Consider the following 23,216-nt stretch of genomic DNA (forward strand, 5'->3'; position numbering starts at 1 on the left):
CTGCTACCTCCAGCGCAACTCAGATAGATATTTTTGCATTTATTTCAGCAGAAATTAGGTTAAGCATAGTTATTTCCCCAGATCTTCCCTCAGATTTGTTTTGTAGATATTTTTCTTATAAATACCTCCCTAAACAATGTATTAAGGGTTGGTTGGTTGGTCGATAAACTCATTCTAGACTTGCACTATATATTTTGAGAACTTCTATGAACAAAGATAGCTGGAATGCTTTGCTTTTGAACTGTCTGGTGTGGATTTGATGGCTGAAGAGTAGATCACAGAATTCTAGTGCTTCTACATGGATCAATAAGTCTTTCTCCCCTGTTTTCAGTCTCTATGTTTGTAATATCATCTATGTGTCATGATCTAAGATTGCAGGAAGAAAGAATAGCTCAGATGTTGCTTAATTGTGCTCTGTGCTCAATTCTTGTTATTTCTCTATGTTTTCTGTTGAATTAGTTATGAATATGAATACTTTATTGCTCATATTTGCTCTAGTTCCTTCATATATGAATGTTGTTTAGGAATCCTTGATTGCTCCTATATAATGTTCACTCACCTTCCCTCTGTTAGCATAATGAGAGCTACTTAGTTTCCTTTCATCCCCTGACCACCATTTCACCCTTATTCCAGCTTGAAGTTGTTCCTTGTTTAGTAATCATGCTCTGTAGTCACTCTTTGCCAAAAAAGACACATCCAGCAGCCCTTAATCCTTGACTCCATGCGCAATGGTCTAAACTTCTCACACTTTGGATACCAACTTTGTTTGAAACATCATCCATCCATCCCACCAAACTCAAAACAAAACCCATGTACACCATAACTAGCCTAAAATCATATCAAAACAAAGCTAAATTACAAAGAGAGAGCCCTCTCTAATTGCAGGTAGGCTAGGACCTGCAATCCAAAGATTGGTTTTTGGTTACCTCGGCCGTATCCCTTAAGGAGCCAAGGGACAACCTGAGTGATAACATCATTGGCGACTCCACTGGGGACCTATTCAGAAAATTCCAAAAAACAAGTTAGAAGTTGGCTCCCAAGAAGAAATCACGCTATACAAGGTCAAATCCAGATCCAAATCCCCCAGCTGCTGTTGAAAATCCTAATTTAATCCCAAGGAACCTCAGGAAGCTAGAGCGAAGAGAAGATTTTTCTGATTATAGTCCTGAAACAGTTCAGCCAAGTTGTGTTCCAACCCTTGTTAAAGTTTTATTTCGTTCAGCCCCTACTTCCCCTTGTTCATCATCCACCTCTCAAAGCACCTTTTCCACTCCTCCATTCACTGCAAATAATACTCCCATTACCACTGTTATTACTGTTGTTCCAGTCGTTCCATTTATCCCTGATGTTCCACTTATACCAGTAAATATGGCGAATAGATATGCTCCTTTACAATTGCCTGCAAATCCAGGGGCTATGCCTCAGGATTATCAAACTAAAATCACATATTTTGATGGTACTGGTTCTAACACTGCCATGAAACATACCAAGATAATGCAGGACTATTTTGAGAGTTATGAAATAGATGATGATCATGTAAGAATGAAGATTTTTGTCCAAAGTTTAACAGGAGATGTAAGGCCCTAGTGCAGAGCTCTCCCTGCAAATTCCATAGCTGACCGAGAGGCCCTTTCCGAAACATTTCTTAACAGGTGGGAGAAGAAGAGGGACCCTCTGCACATATTATCTGAATATGACACTATCAAAAGAGGCCCTCAAGAAGCTGTCTTAGACTACTGTGCTAGGTTCCACAATATTTACAATGCTATTGCACAGAACCTTAGACCTACACCTAATCTTGCTTTATACAAATTCCCTGATGGATTTGATTCTGACATGGCATATCAATTGAGGGAAAGAGCCCCTCAAAGCTTAGCAGACATGTAGAACGTAGTTGTTAGTGTGGAGGCAAATCTGATTGCCAAGCGAAATAGAGCAAGAGCCGAGAGAAGAACCACTTTTAAAGAAGAGCCTTCAGCTATTGAACAAAAATTGGATGCAATCAGTAATACCGTGCACAGTATTGGAGATAGAATGGGAACTATTGAAAGAAAAACATCATGGGAAGGAAAAAAAAGTAATACTATCAGAAACCCAAACTTTAGAAAAAACCAAAACCCAAATGTTGGAAGGGCTGGCCCAGACCAAGATATCAGAACCCCCTTTCAAGAAAACTATGTTGAAGCATCAACATCTAGTGAGCCAACCGAGGACACTCACATAAACTTGATGGGTTTGAAGAGTGAACAACAAGTTTTTCTAACCCAAGAAGACCAAGATGATCATGATATCAATCAATTTCAGACTAAATCCGGAGAGTCATTTGACTTTAGAGAAGGCTATGATGCAGCAGTATATGAAGTCCACAAACAGTATAAATTGAGGACCAGAACCATAGATGTACCTGAACCTATCAAACCAAAGGATGCTAAACAGCCTAAGAAGATAAAAGACAAGGCAATCCTCACAGAACCTTCTGAAAAAACAGTCCCAAATCCAAAAGAAGTGACTGTGGAAGATATAACAGATGTATCATATGTTCAAGCCTCTAAGAAACAGCCATTGGTATCCTCTTCCTCAAAAGAAAATGCAAACAACACTCCTCAAAACCTTCCCAAAACAGAAATATTTCAAGACAACACTCAAGATCAAGAGAAAAACGCTGACAATGAAATTGAAAAGGGAAAATCTGCCAGTCACAATACTAAAACTCAATCAGAAAAATCATTTGATTTAGAGGCAGAAATTGGTAAACTAAAGATATCTATTCCTCTCTCTGAGCTTGCTAAACATGATGTATATAGACAGCAAATCAAAAGATCGCTGCAAATGCTAGAGAACAGGGATGATGTTAATGTCTTAGATGATCAACCTGAATTACTTTTTGGTCCTGAAGTCGATGGCAAAACAACACACGGAGCTGTTCTACCCTTCTATGTCAGCTTACACATCCACGATAAAGTGTTGCACAATGCAATGTTTGATTCGAGTGCTTCACACAACCTAATGCCCAAGGCTGTAATGGAGAAGCTAAACCTAGATGTCACTAGACCATACAAAGATTTGTTCTCATTTGATTCTAGTCAAGTCAAGTGTTTAGGCTTAATCAAATATTTATGTGTGTCTTTAGTCCAATACCCCAACAAAACAATCCTAATGGACGTGGTGGTAGCTGATATTCCACCCAAATATGATATGCTCTTATCAAGATCTTGGGGAGCCAAACTCCAAGGATCTTTGCAAATTAGACCTCTCCTATGCCACTATTTCGGTTTTTGGGCAACCAAAGAGACTTTATAGGGAAACATTAATGAAATATGTGGTAAGTAGTGAGGAAAAGCCCCAAAAATCTCCTATCTATTCAATCCATTCTGATATGGATTCTTTCATCTTGTTTAATGATGATAGTTGCCCTCCGACTGATGATAAACCTTTGGCTTTAGAGCTAGAAATCTGCACAAATGAAGAATCGGTTGCCCATAACCAAGAAACTGTTGAAACAATTGATGCAACCAGCACACAAGAAGAACTCAATGAAATAGAAAATTCAAATTTGCCCACTCCGAAAATGGTTGAAACTCTCAATACTAGCCAAGAGCAAGAAATCCTATGGTATTTGGAGTTTTATGGTTCAATTACTAAGCTAGGAGTAGGGGCAGGAGTATGGATTCACAACAAGAAAAACAACCATGCACAGGGTCATGCTTATAGATTAAACTTCAGATGTACCAACAATATGGCAGAGTATGAGGCCCTCCTTTTAGGTCTCAAACTGATCAAAGGTCTAGGACCTACAAAATTTTCCATTCTAGGTGACTCTGACCTGATTATTCAACAGATGAAAGGCAACTTTGTTACAAATGACAATAGGCTAAGAGCTTATAGGTCTGCTGCGACAGAAATCCTCAACTCCTTCACCGAATCCAAGCTTGCCAAAATTCAAAGAAGCCATAATCTCCATGTGCATAGTCTAGCTACTTTTGATAGCACTTGTAAGCTGCCTTTTGAGCCCAATCACCATTTTACTGCCGAAATTAAGCATGGGCCTACAGTCCCAAACAATGTCAAAGATTGGCAAGTTTTTGAAAATGATGCACAAATAAACAATTTCCTCACCTTACAAGAAGAATTTTCAAACCTAAAGATTGATACAGATGCCATGGATGACCTACATCAGCAAATGAGCCAAAATGAGCAAACTATAACAGCTGAAGCAGCAAATCAAATGTTGCGCCCAACCATTTTTGATGACAAGAATATAAAAGAGCTGAAACAAATGAATTTGGATGAAATAGCTGAAGCAGAGGCTAAAGTTATTGAACTGAAAGACAATTTTTTGCCCACAGGCGTGACTCCCTGTTTATGCCTCGAAAATCGCTTCAACAACATCGGGGATAACCACCCGGTCCAGACCTTAGTACAACTCCTTTTCCGTTTGGAATAGTGGCTCCGACTGGGGATAATGGGACCAGTTTCCCAGAAATAGATAAACGGGATGGATGGATGATTATAAACTATGCTAGCGATGAGCGAATAACTAAAACTATTGACAAGAATATAATAACTATGATCTATCCCGGGGACTTATTGAGCTCTAAAGCGTAGCGTTTGATTGTCTGTGTCTAAAGACAGGCATATAGATGACTCCATCTTTAAGGCATATATATTAATTCATTCAAGATTGTTGTGCCTAAATAGTTAAACAAAGCGATTAAAAAAAAATTACCACACTTTATCATTTATATTATTGTCACATGCATGATTAAAAGAAAAGGCACATCGTAAAACATCCAATAGTGGAATGAATAAAGATCTGCTGTTACAGCGCATGCATATAATCAACAATAGCAAGAATAATCAAATAACAATTCACATAGCAGGAATGAATTCAGACATAGATAGAAATACCATATGAGCCGCTTTAACACTCCCAAATATCAATCGCTATTTGTAGTTCTTCCTTCAACGCAAAAAACATCCTCAACAAAGACAATAGTGCACAATTGCATAAAGAAGCTTTCTTGTCAAATTAAGAACAATTGGTCTGGTTTCATAAAAGAATATTGACTGAAGCACAATAGTGCAAACTTTAGTCTTTTAAGTCTGTTACAAAACTTTACGACCCTTTCCAAAACAACGAAAGGGTCTATAAATACTAAACTAATCTAAATATCTAATAAACATAAATCCTACATAATTGGCATTAATAAATATTGATCCTATTTCCCGGAGCGATCTGGCAATCGGCGGTATGATTCATCAGGTAGGTTGCTTGCCTTTAAACCTGAGCTGACTTGTCGCAAGCATTGGCTCTACTTCAGGCGGTTTGTTGAGACGCGAACTGAGCTGGGCAGCATAGGTGGCATCTTGAATGTCGGGAATTATACACCCGATTGCATCTGTTAAACACTTAAGGGTGGCTCTCTGTGTGTGCGGCTTAATCAGGAAAAGGCAATATGCATCGAAGGTCAAACTGTTAACTCCAGCGATTAATCTCCCCTTTTCCTCGAAGTCAGGATAACACGTTTGCTCTAACATGTTTGCTGTTGTCATCTTTCCTGGCGTACATTGGGAAATCATATTCACTAAGTAGAGAGTGTTGTTAACAAGATCAAATAGGTTGCTGGAGGTTGATTTACATCTTGAAGCCGCCCTCTCTGCTTTCATCACCTGAGTTTGCCATTCTGTGAAGAGTATATCCTTATATGTTTCTTGGATCCTGGGCAATTTTGCTGCTTTTCCTAGATCAGAATCTTGCCAGTCAAGATATGCAGTTATGATTTCTTCGGCTTGGTCTAACTCATTCCTGGCCTTCTCTACCTGCTGATTAATGGATGTAGTTAACTCACACAATGGCTCTGCCTCAGTGAGTTGTTGACAAAGGAGCCTAATTTGTGATATTAATGCATTGTTTATTTGCAATTCTTTTGATCTGAACTCATCCACCTGTGGAGCGCCCTTTATTATTTCGAGTTGCGATTAAAATTGAGTGATTTGCTCATCTTTCGTTTTCATCATTTGCTCATTTGTTGCTCTCAATTGTGCCAATGCTTCCGACAATTCCTTCTGTTTCTGGATCGCGCTTTGGTCGATCCTTTGCTTTTCTATTTGCAATTGCTGGGTTAATTGATTGTTCATTTGCTGTTGTGCCAGCAACTGCTCCTCTGCTTGCGCTGCCTTCTGCTTTGTCTCGGCCAATTCTGCCTGTAGTGCAAAAATTTCTTGGTCCTTAGTCTTCAGTAGAAGACTTACCTCCGATGCCTTGTCGATTTTCGCTGCCGAACAGGCTCCTTCATACTGCGACAGTTTCGTTAGGTCATCGGAGGGGTCAAATTCCTCCTTCCAAACCACGCTGCCCGTAACAGTTTGTTCTGGAAAAAGGGGAGGTTGATCAATATTCCTTCTTTTCATTTGCCGTTTTACGACTGCTCTATGCCTCGGGCTGTAGAAAACATCCAGGGGAGGAATATCTTCTACCTGTAGAATGATTTGGTCGAAGGGGTCTTTTGGTATTACCTCAACATCTTTAGAAACGGGTGGGCCGCTGGTTCCACTTAGAACCTGAGGAGAAGTGATGTCCTGTGTATCATTTGTCTTGGAAGTGTCCCCATCTTTCAAACATTCCAATCCACTGATGATAGAGTCAAATTGCCTCCACTCTTGAAGCAAATTAGGGTCAATAGTAGTATCTGTATTGACATCAGTGGTGGTTTGTTTTTCCTTTTCGGCTTGGGCTTGGGACTCCTTCCGCTCTTTTTCCTGCTCTTTCTTCTGTTGCTCCTCTTGTTCCCTCTGTTGCCTTACCTCATGCTCTTTCTTTAGCTGTTCCTCTTTCTCTTTCCTCTGTCTTTCCTCATTTTCCTCTTGTGCTCTCCGCTGCTTTTCTGCCTGTTCTTTTTTCTGCCTTTCTGCCTGTTCTTTTTTATGATCTTTTGTTATAACAGGAGGTTGGCTCGACTGTTGCCGACCGGGCTCGCTTGATGATGTAGCTGGGGTCGTTGCCAGTAAATCTAGAGGCAGAGTTTGCAACCTCTGTTCTCTAAGTTTATTAAACTCAGTTAACCCTTCATCATTATACTTCATTCTAGCGAGTTCTTTAGCCTGACCTATTGATTCGGTTGCAATGAACAGGTCGTCAAATATATCTTCTTTATGCTCAAATTTTGTCAATTTGGCCTGTTCTAGTGCAGTATAGGCAACTTTACTTGGATCATATGGCCTATTGGGGATAGTCGCCAGAGTTAGAGATTGAATCTTTGTGGCTTCCTTTTCTGCATGTTTGAGGTCATGCAAGGTATACACACCACACCTCAAAGGAAAAGAGGGCCAGCCTTGCTTTTTATTCTTCTTAAGTGTTTGTGTAACACTGTTGGAAATGATTTGGTAAGAGATTTCCCTTGCTAGAAGTTTATCTGGTATGTACAGAGGGAGGACATGGGGTCTGGCTTGGCTGCCGAAAACCCTTATGTAGGTAAACCTTTCCTCTCCAAACCAACTGGCTATTCCGGCTAAATCAAATCCGGCTTGATAAGAGATCTTGGGAGCAGGTCTTTCAAAAATGGAATAATGAATAGGCAACATAAAGCCATTACAAACTTGGTATAAATGATCTTTATAGGAAGACTTCCACATTTTCTGGTGATATATATGAATAGGTGAGGGGTCTTGCGCAGTCCACCTCCAGCCGAGTACTGGGAATTCAGAATTATAACAGAGGGTGTCTAGAATATAAGCACTGTAGTAAAATGGGGGAATTATCCTTTCAGAAACCCGGGTCTTACTTCTAAACTCAAGCACAGCTTGTGCTAGTTTATCGGAAAGGATAGTGGCCCAATCCATAATTATACTGTTTACTGCTGCCTCCATTAGAGGAACCATTTCTATGGTAAAATTAGCAGAGTCATGCAATCCCCATAATCTACACATCATTATCCCTGCATAGCAATAAGGAGAAGCCAGAGAGTCGACCGAGTACTTACCCGAAGATTTGTGCTTGTGTTTGGCTGGATTCTGTCTCCAATCCCGGATGGGTTCGGATTCTTTTTCATTTTCGTTTGCAAACTTCTCCAGGAACGCCTTGTTATACACCTTCTCTGGCTCGGGAAAATGATACATTTGCCTTAGATCATCTGCCTTGAATGATCCGAAAATCCTCCCATCTCTGGTGTTAAAAGTTCTGTCCAAGATTGGAATTTCTTCAATCGCCCATCGCACGACGTCTGTGTATGGGAGAATTTGCTCTCTGGCCGCTATCCTGTGAAGGAAAGAGTCGGCCAAATCTTTGAGGGTGCTTTCAGACTTCCGAACTAAATCCAAACTAGCTTCTGTTACTGTCTTTACTAGTTGTTCGGCTTCAATCAAATTGTAAGTGCCTTGCCAAGTGACTCTGGTGAGACCCGTACACGTAGTATCAGAAATTAAGCCCTTTTTCTTGTCTATGGCAGCTTGTCCTGCAACTGGTGTAGCGGAAGCGCTCGCGGTCTTCTTGGATTTCTTCCCCATTTTGTTTGAGTGTTCTCTTTCGAATGGATTCTGCATAGAGAGGCAAATGTGCGTAATACAGAGATAGCAATGAAAACTTGCAAGTGATGAGAACATATGCATAGGGGCGTAATAAGGGATTAGCCTTTAAAAATGGGCGCGGACACAATCCATGGAAAGATTTTAAGACTTATGATCTCATTAATTGGCCGTTTAAAACCTGTCATCCCTTAAATGCCCATTATATTGTTATTCGGCTGAATGATTCACTTAAGCATGCAGTGGGCGTTTTGGCGGTTGAGTGCAGGTAAATGACTGCTTAACCGATCAAGCTTTAAATATGAATGAATTGTGATATCCCATCCCTTAACGGTTTTTTATTGAAAACTGCGCTTTATCGCATCGCGTTGGGAGAATGAGGATTATAAAGTGAACATATAGTGTATCGCCGATCGCCGATAGCGATATCGGATCGCATCGGGGGTATGATCTATGCGCCTTAATGATGTGCATTGGATATTACCGATTGCCGACTGCCGATTGCATCGCATCGGGGGGGAAATCTTTGAGCACATTAAGACTTAAGTAAAGATTACCGCCGATATCCGATCGCCGATTTCGCATCGCATCGGGGCTAATGGCATGGGGCGCTTTAAAATGTGCATGAAGTATTGCCAATCACCGATTGTGATATCGCATCGACGGAAATCAATGTGTGTTTATTTATATTTCTTATGTCATTGCGATATGCGATCTTGCGATCGCTTTATCGCAATGACAAAGATTTGCCTTATTTCTTTAAATGGGTTTTTCAAAAGGGTTTTATAAAATGAGTTCATTTGATTATCGGACCTTTTTGAACAATAAAAGTATTGATACCAATTAATCTTTAAAGGGACCCATTTCATATGTTAATATTTATAAATAAAAATGATATGAAATGGGGGGTTGTTGTAGAGCACAACAATTGGCGATTCGCTGGAAGAACCAGTTATCTCTGGAAATGATAGAAATACTTAAGCTTTTTCAAAAATAGAGTTTCAATCAAAAGGGGAAAATTCTAATATAACCAGATATATATGCATTCTGAATAAAATGAAACTATTTTGTTAACTTCCTCCCCTTTCTAAGAGAACAAATACATTCTAAGCTTTAAAATAGGCCTTTATTAGTTTATAATGATAAAACAGAAAACCTTTCCAAATCAGCTTTTAAAATGAACTCCTCTGTCATAGGTAGAGCCTCTGCTGCCAGCAAACATCTATAGTTTCGACAGGGATACCTTTTAACCATGTGATTGTCCATTGTCCCATCCAATTAAGAGTGTGATTAACAGAATGAATTCAAAATATGTTTTCATATTTTGTATTTCATTTCCTTTTCTGTTGTTGATAAGATAAAAAGACATTGTCCTGGTTTGGTGGCAAACTATTGACAATGCCATTTATTGGTAGTAGTCTAACTGAACAATCTGGCTCGTGATGAGACCCCTTGTCTTGTAATTTCAAGCCATTACCCTATTTTGGTTTGCAGTATTGGTAATGTCAGATAAACTATTTCCCTATGAGCATGGTAAGCAGGCTTGTAATAAGACCTCTTATCTTTAATATCTTATATTTTAGAATTACACTCTGAATAATCATAAACTTTAGTGAATGGGATGAGCAATATTCTCCTTAAGAGTAAATGGATGACAGGGTAAGAGTTGAAGATGCTGAAATTGGATTGACTTCTATCTTGATATTGATAACCTTTTGAGACCAATTAGAAAACAAAAAATGATTTACAATACTTCTATGCTTTGAGAGGAGTTGACAAAACTTGAACTGTGGTTTCAGAATACAATGATATCTAATTTCCTAGAAATTATCCTTTTTGGTTAAAAGTTCTATTATTTTAAAAGCAAATGTTCATAATAGTTCTGTGGGACAACTTTTCAAACACAGCAAAAGGTCAATGGAAGATATCTCACAACCTTATTTTCTAAAAAATCCTACAAACTATAAAATCCTACTGAAATGAAAGGAGAAGGGGTTACCTCCTCAGTTAAATAATTTCTTCAAGATAAGGCCATTAACAGGGAGAGAATCTCTCAAACCTGATAAATTTTGCAATATAAAGGTTGAATGGCCTATCTTTTCACAGATCTGAAATGGTCCAAGCCACAACTTCTGGAACTTGGAGTGTTTACCCTTGTCCTCATGGGCTTTGTCCCATTTCAGAACTAAATCACCGACTTGGAATTGTTTTGAACCGGATGAGACTGAACCAAAAGCTGCTTTGATGACTTGCTGATGTTTGGCATGGATAACCTTGGCTTTTTCTCTTTCCTCTTCTAATTTTAGAATTTGGTCATGTCTAAACTGAATAGAAGAGGAAGGTCTTTCCTCAATAAACTGAACTAGGGCTAAAGAAGGAATAACAAGATTCGTGGGTAGTATTTCTTCTTTTCCATATACAAGATTAAACGGAGAAGTTCCAATAGAAGCTTTCTATGTTATCCTATCAGCCCATAATGCAAACACTAAGGATTTGTGCCAATTTCTCTGATTTTGTTCGATAGTTCGCTTAATGATTTTAATCAGATTCTTATTAGTAGACTCCTCTAAACCATTACCTTGGGGATAGTAATTAGCAGAATATTTTAACTTAAATCCTCTTTTAATAGCGAAATCAAACATAGCATTGCCTGAAAAGTAAGATGCATTATAAAAAACAAGAGCATTTGGGACACCAAACCTGGTAATAATGAATTGATCTATGAATTCAATGATTGCTTCAGAATTTGTTGTCTTTAAAGGGATTGCCTCAACCCACTTAGTAAAATAATCGGTAGCAGTAAGGATATACTTATGTTGTTTTGAAGACGATGGAGTGATTTCCCCAATGATATCCAATCCCCATTGCTCAAATGGTTGTTCAATGTTGACTGGTTGCAGAGGGAAAGCTGGTTTTCGTTGTCTTCCACTAGATGTTTGACAATTGAGGCATTTCCTTACATACTCGTGGGCATCTTTAAACAAAGTGGGCCAATAGTAACCAGCATGAATAATTTTGTGAGCTGTTGTATCAGCTCCAAAATGTCCCCCCGCTGGTCCATCATGTAACTCCTGCAAAACCTTTTGTGCTTCAGGTTTCTCAAGGCATCTTAATAAGATGGAATCATAATTCTGCTTAAAAAGCACATCATCAATAATTGTAAAATTCTTTGCTTTCAACCTAATGGCCCTTTTGTTCTTGTAAGATAGATTTGGAGGTGCATAACCATTCTTCAAATAAAAGATTAAATCTGCATATTGGGATTCAGAATCAGTAACACTTATCTGATTGATTTCTTCAGTTTGACCTGTATCACTTGATTCTGGAATGTTTGATGCTCCCGCCAATATCCTGCAAAAACCTTGACCCCTAACAATCTTTGCTGGTTTAATTTCTAAGTCATATTCTTGAAGCGCTGTGACCCAATTTGCCCTTTTTTCACCCAGTTCTTTTTGGATTAATAGTTGCCTAACTGCTGGGAAAGGAACTATAACTTTTGTGTGGGTTTTCAAAAGGAAGGGTCTATAATGTTTGACTTCTTTAAAAACAGCAAAGGCTTGTTTTTCTACATCAGAGTAATTCAATTCGGCACCCTGAAGATTTGAGCTAAAGAATGAAATGGGTGCTTCCAAATTGTGAGCATTTAGCTGCGTGAGAACTGCAGCATAAGACAAGTCGGATGCGATGGTGTATAGTGTAAAATGATTAGAAAAATTTGGAGTATTCAAGGCTGGGGCATTGATTATTGATTGCTTGATTATATCGAAAGCTTGTTTTTCTGCTGATCCCCACTTAAAGACTGAATTCTTCTTGATCATTGTTTGAAGTGGCAAAATAATTTGAGAAAAATCTGGAACAAATCTTTTAACAAAATTGATCTGGCCTAAAAATGACTGCATCGACTTTTTATTGTGTGGGAAAGGGATTTCAGAGATTTCTTTGACCCGATCAGGGTCGATATAAATGCCATCTTCGGACACAATAAAACCCAAGAGTTTTCCTTGATCAAGAGCAAAGAAAGACTTTTTAGGATTAAGAGAAATACCATATCTTTTGCAGCGCTGAAAGATTTGATTTAGATCATGCAAATGATTATACCTCTTCTTAGAGAATACAGTAATATCGTCTAGATAGACGACTACTGTTCTATTAATCAACCCTCTAAAAGCTATATCCATAGCTCTTTGGAATGTCGCTCCTGCATTTATAAGTCCGAAAGGCATTTTCTGATACGCATATGTTCCCCATTTTGTTCTGAATGTGGTTTTAAGTTGGTCATCAGGATGAACCAGAACTTGGTTATATCCTGAGAATCCATCAAGAAAAGACATCAATTCAGAGCCTGCTACTGATTGGAGTATTTGCTCCATAGTAGGTAATGGGAAATTGTCTTTCAAGCTCGCTTTGTTTAAATTTCTGAAATCAATACAAATTCGAATGTCGCCATTTTTCTTTCTGACTGGCACCATATTAGAGACCCAGTTTGAGTGTCGGACAGGAAAAATAATCTTGGCTTTCAAGAGTTTGTTAAGTTCCGACTTTATCTGGCTCTCTAAATTTGGATGTATTTTTCTTAACTTCTGCTGAATCGGTTTCTGATCAGGAAGCATAGGAATGGTATGTTGGATAATGGATGTATCATATGTCTTCAAATCATCATACTTCCAAGCAAAGACCTGTTTGTTTTTTCTTAACAGTTTAATGAATGCCTCCTTCTCTTCCAAGGAAAGTCCTAATCCTAAATTAATGTTTTGAGGAGCATGGTCAGTACCTAGATTTATCAATTCAAACCTAAGGGTAGAACTTTGGAGCTTTGCATTAATTACAGGTTTAAACCTGTCTTTGATATCATAAAGATCTTCAAGCTTTACCACTGGTTTAGGAATTGAATTTTCCTGAGGTGTTTCTTTCATTTGTAGATCATGGTCATTTTCCTCAATAATTTGATCGTCATAGGACTTTTCAGAAGTTAGAAATTGTAAAATATCTTCGTCATGGTTAAATACTCTCCAATTAGTGACATTTTCGGGAATTGAAGGCCTAAAAAGTAATTCTACGGAAAATCTATCAAGGCTGTAGTCTTCAGAAGGTAGAAGCTTGGAAGCTACATTGGCTAGTAGGTCGGCTGCCGAGTTTTGCGACCTGGGAATGGAGGAAATGTTAAATGCTAAAAAGTGTGAGGTAAGATCTTGTACTAGCGATTGATAATGTTTGAGGTGATTTGAAAGACAATGAATTGCATTCCTCACCTGTTTAACAATAATTTCAGAATCGCCGAATACTTTTAAATATTGCACTTTAAGGCCGATTGCTTTATATAATCCCTGAACTAAAGCTTCATATTCGGCTGTGTTGTTAGTGCATTCAAATTCTAACCTACAAGATAGCATTGTCTTTTCTCCTTGTGGACTAACCAAAATGCAACCTGCTCCTGAGCCCTCGCTGGACTTAGAGCCATCAAAATATAAAGACCAAAATAAAGAGGTATTAACAAAAGTATTTACATTTTCCTCAGCATCATTGAAACATCTAGACTTATCAGTTTGTGAAAAATTTTCAATCTGAGATGTAAAATGATTGACTGAAAAAGGAGATGGTTGGGCAACAAAGTTGCCAAAGAATGACTCTGACGAATAATTCCCCAAAATGTTGTTGTTGAACGCTACAGGTTGGTTTTCTTGCTCAAATTCAGTAACTGTGTGGGTCATGTGTTTCTCTCGATCGATCCTTATTTGATTTGGCTTGCCCTTGTAGGGAAGCCACATATGTGACCAATATGTGGAAATATACCCATGCAATTTTTCGGACCAATCCCTACTCAAAATTAAACCGTAAAATTCAGGTATATCGGCTATTAGGATGTCAATCCTTTGTACAACTCTGGGATCAGCAGACAACCTGATAGTTACGGAATTAATTTCTCCCACAACCTGCACTTTGGTCCTGTCCAACTGTACAATATGAATAGCAGACTTTTGGGGTTCAATGTTCAGTTTAGAGCAAATTGAAGCTGGCATTATGTTAGATGATGCCCCTGAGTCAATTAAACAGTTGTGCAGGTTTCTGTTATAAATCTCATAGGTCAGCAGGAAGGGTGGAGTATGAGAATTCGATCTATCTCCAATTAGAACTGAATCGGTAGCTTCAACCATACCTGGAGGAGGTTGGCCTGAATCATTAGCAGCTTTTGCACTGGGAAGGGGTGTAGAGGGAACAACATTCAATTCTTTAAGAAGTAATTTTTGCTGATGCTTTAATTTACTAAGTTCAAACATAGTTATGTTTGCTTTAGTTTTCTTCATGTCATCAACAATGTTATATTCCATTGAATCGGATACCACTAATGTTTTAGATGTTGAAGGAGAATTAGAAGTTGAAGGCTGGTTTTGGGGAATTACTACAGGTGATTTCTTTGGAGGAACTTTTTCCTTTGTTGTGGTAGCACCTGCACTCCTTTTCTTTGAAGTTGCCTGGGTAGGTTCAGAAGTACTTTTACTTCTAGTAGTAACTGGGAAGGCTTCTTCTTCATTATCGGTATCAGAGTTGGGGAGTATAAAATCCCACATTCTGTGGCATTCAGCTACTTCTTCTTCATCATCAGTTTGTGAGGTTGTTTCCTCTTCCTCTTCTTCTTGCTCTGAATCTGCGTTAGATATGACATTCGGTGGCTTTGGTTCAGTTTTCTTATAAGTCCTAAATGGTCTTTTGTTTGAGGTTTCGGCCACCTGCTTCTTTATTTCAACCATTTCGTTAGACAAAGTTTTCAGGACCTTTTGCAAACCCTCCATGTCATATGGGTCTTTTGGGGTTTTCTTCTTGGAATCCTCTTTAAATGAGACTTTTTTGGCTTTTCTGTCTTCTAAAGCAGCTTTCTTCTCTAGAGCATTGATGCGCTTTTCCACAGCAAGTGCTTCTCTCATGTTTTCAGCTAAGGTAGGTTTCCCAGCCCTGTCTACAAAAATGGCTATATTGGCAGGTAGGGCGGTAATATACCATTCGCTTCGAATTTGTTCACTTGGTTTGGAAGCTGTAGGGATTTTATTCAGGAGTTTATTAAATCTAGCATTAAATTCCTTTATTGGTTCCCTATGCTCTATTCTCAGATTGGAGAGGTCGTTTATTAAAGTAGCTAAGGACCTATCATCTCCATATTTGGTAAAAAACTGCTCTTGGCAAGTGTTCCAACTGGTAATGGAACCAGAGGGTAAAGAAAAATACCAGGATCCTGCTGATCCTTGCAAGGTGTAAGGGAAGAGTGTAACAACAACATCTTGTTCTGTTACTCCTTTCAAGTTGACTGCTAACATAAAAGTATTAATGTGTTCTTCAGCCTGGGTCCCGTCATCTGGGTTAAATTTAGGTAGCCATTTTTCAGGAGCATCTGGTAAAGGATGCAATGGTGCAGGCATGTTGACTGCACCTAGCCTGGTCCATGGGTCTGCCATTATAATAGCAACAGTGGTTGATACTACTGTTGGAATTCCAGATGTATGGGAAGAAAATAATGCTGAGGAGTGAGTAGGTTGGGATGTTGAGGCTTCTAATCCCTGGTGAACAACAATATGTAATTGGGGAGTGGATGGTTGACTTTGCAGAGGGGAAGATGCAATGGAGGATTTGGATGAAAGCTCTTCACTACCAGATCCTTCAGTAATTTTCTTCGCCTTTTTCCTTTTGGGTAAAGGGAACTCAGTGGGTTGAATACCGAGTTTTTCGCTCTGAAGTCTGGTGAGAGGATGAGTTAAATTGAACTGCGAAGTCACACTGCTTTGTGATACCTCAGATTTTTGTGGTGAAATCGAGAAGCTCTGAAGTTTGTGGATAAGAGACTGGACTTCAGGTGATTCAAGACTTAATTGTTCTGGAGTATGATGGGTTTGAGCAGTGGTAGTTGATTCCCCTTCTTCTTGTTTGGATACCGGGGAACCAGTATGCAAATGGGAAGATCGAGGGGATTCGGAGGGAGAATTACTCTTAGAATGGGTTATAGGTTTTGACTTATGTGCCATTCACAGTTGATGGCCCTCCTTCTAGCGCCAAAAATGTTGATGCCTCGAAAATCGCTGCAACAACATCGGGGATAACCACCCGGTCTGGACCTTAGTACAACTCCTTTTCCGTTTGGAATAGTGGCTCCGACTGGGGATAATGGGACCAGTTTCCCAGAAATAGATAAACGGGATGGATGGATGATTATAAACTACGCTAGCGATGAGCGAATAACTAAAACTATTGACAAGAATATAATAACTATGATCTATCCCGGGGACTTATTGAGCTCTAAAGTGTAGCGTTTGATTGTCTGTGTCTAAAGACAGGCATATAAATGACTCCATCTTTAAGGCATAGATATTAATTCATTCAAGATTGTTGTGCCTAAATAGTTAAACAAAGCGATTAAAACAAAATTACCACACTTTATCATTTATATTATTGTCACATGCATGATTAAAAGAAAAGGCACATTGTAAAACATCCAATAGTGGAATGAATAAAGATCTGCTATTACAGCGCATGCATATAATCAACAATAGCAAGAATAATCAAATAACAATTCACATAGCAGGAATGAATTCAGACATAGATAGAAATACCATATGAGCCGCTTTAACACTCCCAAATATCAATCGCTATTTGTAGTTCTTCCTTCAACGCAAAAAACATCCTCAACAAAGACAATAGTGCACAATTGCATAAAGAAGCTTTCTTGTCAAATTAAGAGCAGCTGGTCTGGTTTCATAAAAGAATATTGACTGAAGCACAGTAGTGCAAACTTCAGCCTTTTAAGTCTGTTACAAAACTTTACGACCCTTTCCAAAACAACGAAAGGGTCTATAAATACTAAACTAATCTAAATATCTAATAAACAGAAATCCTACATAATTGGCATTAATAAATATTGATCCTATTTCCCGGAGCGATCTGGCAATTGGCAGTATGATTCATCAGGTAGGTTGCTTGCCTTTAAACCTGAGTTGACTTGTCGCAAGAATTGGCTCTACTTCAGGCGGTTTGTTGAGACGCGAATTGAGCTGGGCAGCATAGGTGGCATCTTGAATGTCGGGAATTATATACCCGATTGCATCTGTTAAACACTTAAGGGCGGCTCTCTGTGTGTGCGGCTTAATCAGGAAAAGCCAATATGCATCGAAGGTCAAACTGTTAACTCCAGCGATTAATCTCCCCTTATCCTCCAAGTCAGGATAACACGTTTGCTCTAACATGTTTGCTGTTGTCATCTTTCCTGGCGTACATTGGGAAATCATATTCGCTAAGTAGAGAGTGTTGTTAACCAGATCAACTAGGTTGCTGGAGGTTGATTTACATCTTGAAGCCGCCCTCTCTGCTTTCATCACCTGAGTTTGCCATTCTGTGAAGAGTATATCCTTATATGTTTCTTGGATCCTGGGCAATTTTGCTGCTTTTCCTAGATCAGAATCTTGCCAGTCAAGATATGCAGTTATGATTTCTTCGGCTTGGTCTAACTCATTCCTGGCCTTCTCTACCTGCTGATTAATGGATGTAGTTAACTCACACAATGGCTCTGCCTCAGTGAGTTGTTGACAAAGGAGCCTAATTTGTGATATTAATGCATTGTTTATTTGCAATGCTTCTGATCTAAACTCATCCACCTGTGGAGCGCCCTTTATTATTTCGAGCTGCGATGACAATTGAGTGATTTGCTCATCTTTCATTTTCATCATTTGCTCATTTGCTGCTCTCAATTGTGCCAATGCTTCCGACAATTCCTTCTGTTTCTGGATCGCGCTTTGGTCGATCCTTTGCTTTTCTATTTGCAATTGCTGGGTTAATTGATTGTTCATTTGCTGTTGTGCCAGCAACTGCTCCTCTGCTTGCGCTGCCTTTTGCTTTGTCTCAGCCAATTCTGCCTGTAGTGCAAAAATTTCTTGGTCTTTAGTCTTCAGTAGAAGACTCACCTCCGATGCTTTGTCAATTGTCGCTGCCGAATAGGCTCCTGCATACTGCGACAGTTTCGTTAGGTCATCGGAGGGGTCGAATTCCTCCTTCCAAACCACGCTGCCCGTAACAGTTTGTTCTGGAAAAAGGGGAGGTTGATCAATCTTCCTTCTTTTCCTTTGCCGTTTTACGACTGCTCTATGCCTCGGGCTGTAGAAAACATCCAGGGGAGGAATATCTTCTACCTGTAGAATGATTTGGTCGGAGGGGTCTTTTGGTATTACCTCAACATCTTTAGAAACGGGTGGGCCGCTGGTTCCACTTAGAACCTGAGGAGAAGTGATGTCCTGTGTATCATTTGTCTTGGAAGTGTCCCCATCTTTCGAACATTCCAATCCACTGATGATAGAGTCAAATTGCCTCCACTCTTGAAGCAAATTAGGGTCAATAGTAGTATCTGTATTGACATCAGTGGTGGTTTGTTTTTCCTTTTCGGCTTGGGCTTGGGACTCCTTCCGCTCTTTTTCCTGCTCTTTCTTCTGTTGCTCCTCTTGTTCCCTCTGTTGCCTTACCTCATGCTCTTTCTTTAGCTGTTCCTCTTTCTCTTTCCTCTATCTTTCCTCATTTTCCTCTTGTGCTCTCCGCTGCTTTTCTGCCTTTCTGCCTGTTCTTTTTTATGATCTTTTGTTATAACAGGAGGTTGGCTCGACTGTTGCCGACCGGGATCGCTTGATGATGTAGCTGGGGTCGTTGCCAGTAAATCTAGAGGTAGAGTTTGCAACCTCTGTTCTCTAAGTTTATTAAACTCAGTTAACCCTTCATAATTATACTTCATTCTAGCGAGTTATTTAGCCTGACCTATTGATTCAGTTGCAATGAACAGGTCGTCAAATATATCTTCTTTATGCTCAAATTTTGTCAATTTGGCCTGTTCTAGTGCAGTATAGGCAACTTTACTTGGATCATATGGCCTATTGGGGATAGTCGCCAGAGTCAGAGATTGAATCTTTGTGGCTTCCTTTTCTGCATGTTTGAGGTCATGCAAGGTATACACACCACACCTCAAAGGAAAAGAGGGCCAACCTTGCTTTTTATTCTTCTTAAGTGTTTGTGTAACACTCTTGGAAATGATTTGGTAAGAGATTTCCCTTGCTAGAAGTTTATCTGGTATGTACAAAGGGAGGACATGGGGTCTGGCTTGGCTGCCGAAAACTCTTATGTAGGTAAACCTTTCCTCTCCAAACCAATTGGCTATTCCGGCTAAATCAAATCCGGCTTGATAAGAGATCTTGGGAGCAGGTCTATCAAAAATGGAATAATGAATAGGCAACATAAAGCCATTACAAACTTGGTATAAATGACCTTTATAGGAAGACTTCCACATTTTCTGGTGATATATATGAATGGGTGAGGGGTCTTGCGCAGTCCACCTCTAGCCGAGTACTGGGAATTCAGAATTATAACAGAGGGTGTCTAGAATATAAGCACTGTAGTAAAATGGGGGAATTATCCTTTCAGAAACCTGGGTCTTGCTTCTAAACTCAAGCACAGCTTGTGCTAGTTTATCGGAAAGGATAGTGGCCCAATCCATAATTATACTGTTTACTGCTGCCTCCATTAGAGGAACCATTTCTATGGTAAAATTAGCAGAGTCATGCAATCCCCATAATCTACACATCATTATCCCCGCATAGCAATAAGGAGAAGCCAGAGAGTCGATTGAGTACTTACCCGAAGATTCGTGCTTGTGTTTGGCTGGATTCTGTCTCCAATCCCGGATGGGTTCGGATTCTTTTTCATTTTCGTTTGCAAACTTCTCCAGGAACGCCTTGTTATACACCTTCTCTGGCTCGGGAAAATGATACATTTGCCTTAGATCATCTGCCTTGAATGATCCGAAAATCCTCCCATCTCTGGCGTTAAAAGTTATGTCCAAGATTGGAATTTCTTCAATCACCCATCGCACGACGTTTGTGTATGGGAGAATTTGCTCTCTGGCCGCTATCCTGTGAAGGAAAGAGTCGGCCAAATCTTTGAGGGTGCTTTCAGACTTCCGAAGTAAATCCACACTAGCTTCTGTTACTGTCTTTACTTGTTGTTCGGCTTCAATCAAATTGTAAGTGCCTTGCCAAGTGACTCTGGTGAGACCCGTACACGTAGTATCATAAATTAAGCCCTTCTTCTTGTCTACGGCAGCTTGTCCTGCAGCTGGTGTAGCGGAAGCGCCCGCGGTCTTCTTGGATTTCATCCCCATTTTGTTTGAGTTTTCTCTTTCGGATGGATTCTGCACAGAGAGGCAAATGTGCATAATACAGAGATAGCAATGAAAACTTGCAAGTGATGAGAACATATGCATAGGGGCGTAATAAGGGATTAACCTTTAAAAATGGGCATGGACACAATCCATGGAAATATTTTAAGACTTATGATCTCATTAATTGTCCGTTTAAAACCTGTCATCCCTTAAATGCCCATTATATCGTTATTCGGCTGAATGATTCACTTAAGTGTGCAGTGGGCGTTTTGGCAGTTGAGTGCAGGTAAATGACTGCTTAACCGATCAAGCTTTAAATATGAATGAATTGTGATATCCCATCACTTAACGGATTTTTATTGAAAACTGTGCTTTATCGCATCGCATCGGGAGAATGAGGATTATAAAGTGCACATATAGTGTATCGCCGATCGCCGATAGCGATATCAGATCGCATCGGGGGTATGACCTGTGCGCCTTAATGATGTGCATTGGATATTGCCGATTGCCGACTGCCGATTGCATCGCATCGGGGGGGAAAAGCTTTGAGCACATTAAGACTTAAGTAAAGATTACCGCCGATATCCGATCGCCGATTTCGCATCGCATCGGGGCTAATGGCATGGGGCGCTTTAAAATGTGCATGAAGTATTGCCGATCGCCGATTGCGATATCGCATCGGCGGAAATCAATGTGCCGTTTATTTATATTTCTTATGTCATTGCGATATGCGATCTTGCGATCGCTTTATCGCAATGACAAAGATTTGCCTTATTTCTTTAAATGGGTTTTTCAAAAGGGTTTTATAAAATGAGTTCATTTGATTATCGGACCTTTTTGAACAATAAAAGTATTGATACCAATTAATCTTTAAAGGGACCCATTTCATATGTTAATATTTATAAATAAAAATGATATGAAATGGGGGGTTGTTGTAGAGCACAACACTCCCTTAGAAGATATTTTTGATTCAAACAATATCCCCAAAAAGCCAAAAATGCAACCCTTAAATGCTGATATTGAACACTGTAATATTGGGACAGCAGAAAAGCCCAAAATGATAAAACTGTCCAAGTCTTTGCCTCCCGATCAAAAGCCAAAATATGTTGACTTGTTTAAAGAGTTCCAAGATGTATTTGCATGGAGTTATGAGGACCTTAAGTCCTATGACACCTTTGTTATTCAACATACCATTCCTTTAAAACCAAATAAAAAGGCTTTCAAACATAAATTAAGGAGAATAAATCTTATGCTACTCCCTTTGATTGAGAAAGAAGTGAAAAGAATGTTCAAAGCTGGAATTATAGCACCAATCAGATTTTCAGAATGGGTATCCAACTTAGTGCCCACAAGAAAGAAATCATGTGAGATTAGATTATGTGTTGATCTAAGAAATTTGAACCAAGTCTCCCTTAAAGACCACTACCCATTGCCAAAGATGGACCATATTCTACAAAGGGTAGTGGGGTCTTCCAGAATTTCACTGTTAGATGGCTTCTCAGGTTTCAATCAGATATTAGTTCACCCAGATGATCAGGACAAAACAACGTTCACAACACCGTGGGGAACCTTTAAATATGTCAAAATGCCTTTCGGACTTAAGAATGCAGGTGCCACTTTTCAAAGGGCAATGGAAATTTCCTTTGCTAAAGAAATCCATGATTTCTTAGTAGTCTACCTTGATGATCTTACACCATTTTCAAAATCAGACCAAGAACATTTAAAACATTTAAGGCAAGTATTCCTTACTTGTAGAAAATATGGCATATCTTTAAACCCCAAGAAATCACTGTTTGGCCTAGAGGAAGGCAAATTGCTAGGCCATATCATTTCAAAAGATGGCATTAGGATTGATCCAGACCGAATTCAAGCCATTCTTCAAGTCCCTTATCCAAGAAACATCAAAGAATTACAGGCCTTCCTAGGAAAGATCAATTTCCTAAGAAGATTTATCCCAAACTTGGTCGAGCTGATAAGACTGTTAAACAACATGCTCAAGAAAGATTCCAAAGTTAAATGGTCTTTAGAAGCCAAACAAGCCTTTGAGGGCATCAGGATAGCCTTAACAGAAACACCAGTCCTCACTAGTCCCAAATTTGATAGAGATTTCATCATTTTTTCCTTTGCTTCTGAACACACCATTGCTGCTATCTTATTGTAGAAAGATGACCAGGGAAATGAAAAGCCCATTGCTTTCTTCAGCCGAGCCCTTAGAGATGCCCCCTTGAAATATCAAATAATGGAAAAATAGGCATATGCCCTTGTTAAGGCCATCAAAGATTTCAGAGTTTACATCCTATAATCCCATGTCATTACATATGTTCCAAACGTTGTTGTAAAAGACATCCTAACTCAAGAGGGAATTGAGGGAAAAAGGGGCAAATGGATTTCCAATATCCTAGAATATGACATTGAGATAAAGCCCACTAAACTGATAAAAGGACAAGGTTTAGCCAAACTGATGTCCGAAACCAATTTTCAAGCCCTACACATAAATGAACTGGACAATGAACAGGAGCTGGCG

The sequence above is a fragment of the Pinus tabuliformis genome, chromosome X (genome assembly GCF_031772625.1).
Source record: "Pinus tabuliformis cultivar Carrire ecotype Pingquan chromosome X, CPIR1, whole genome shotgun sequence".
NCBI classification, from domain to species: Eukaryota; Viridiplantae; Streptophyta; class Pinopsida; order Pinales; family Pinaceae; genus Pinus; species Pinus tabuliformis.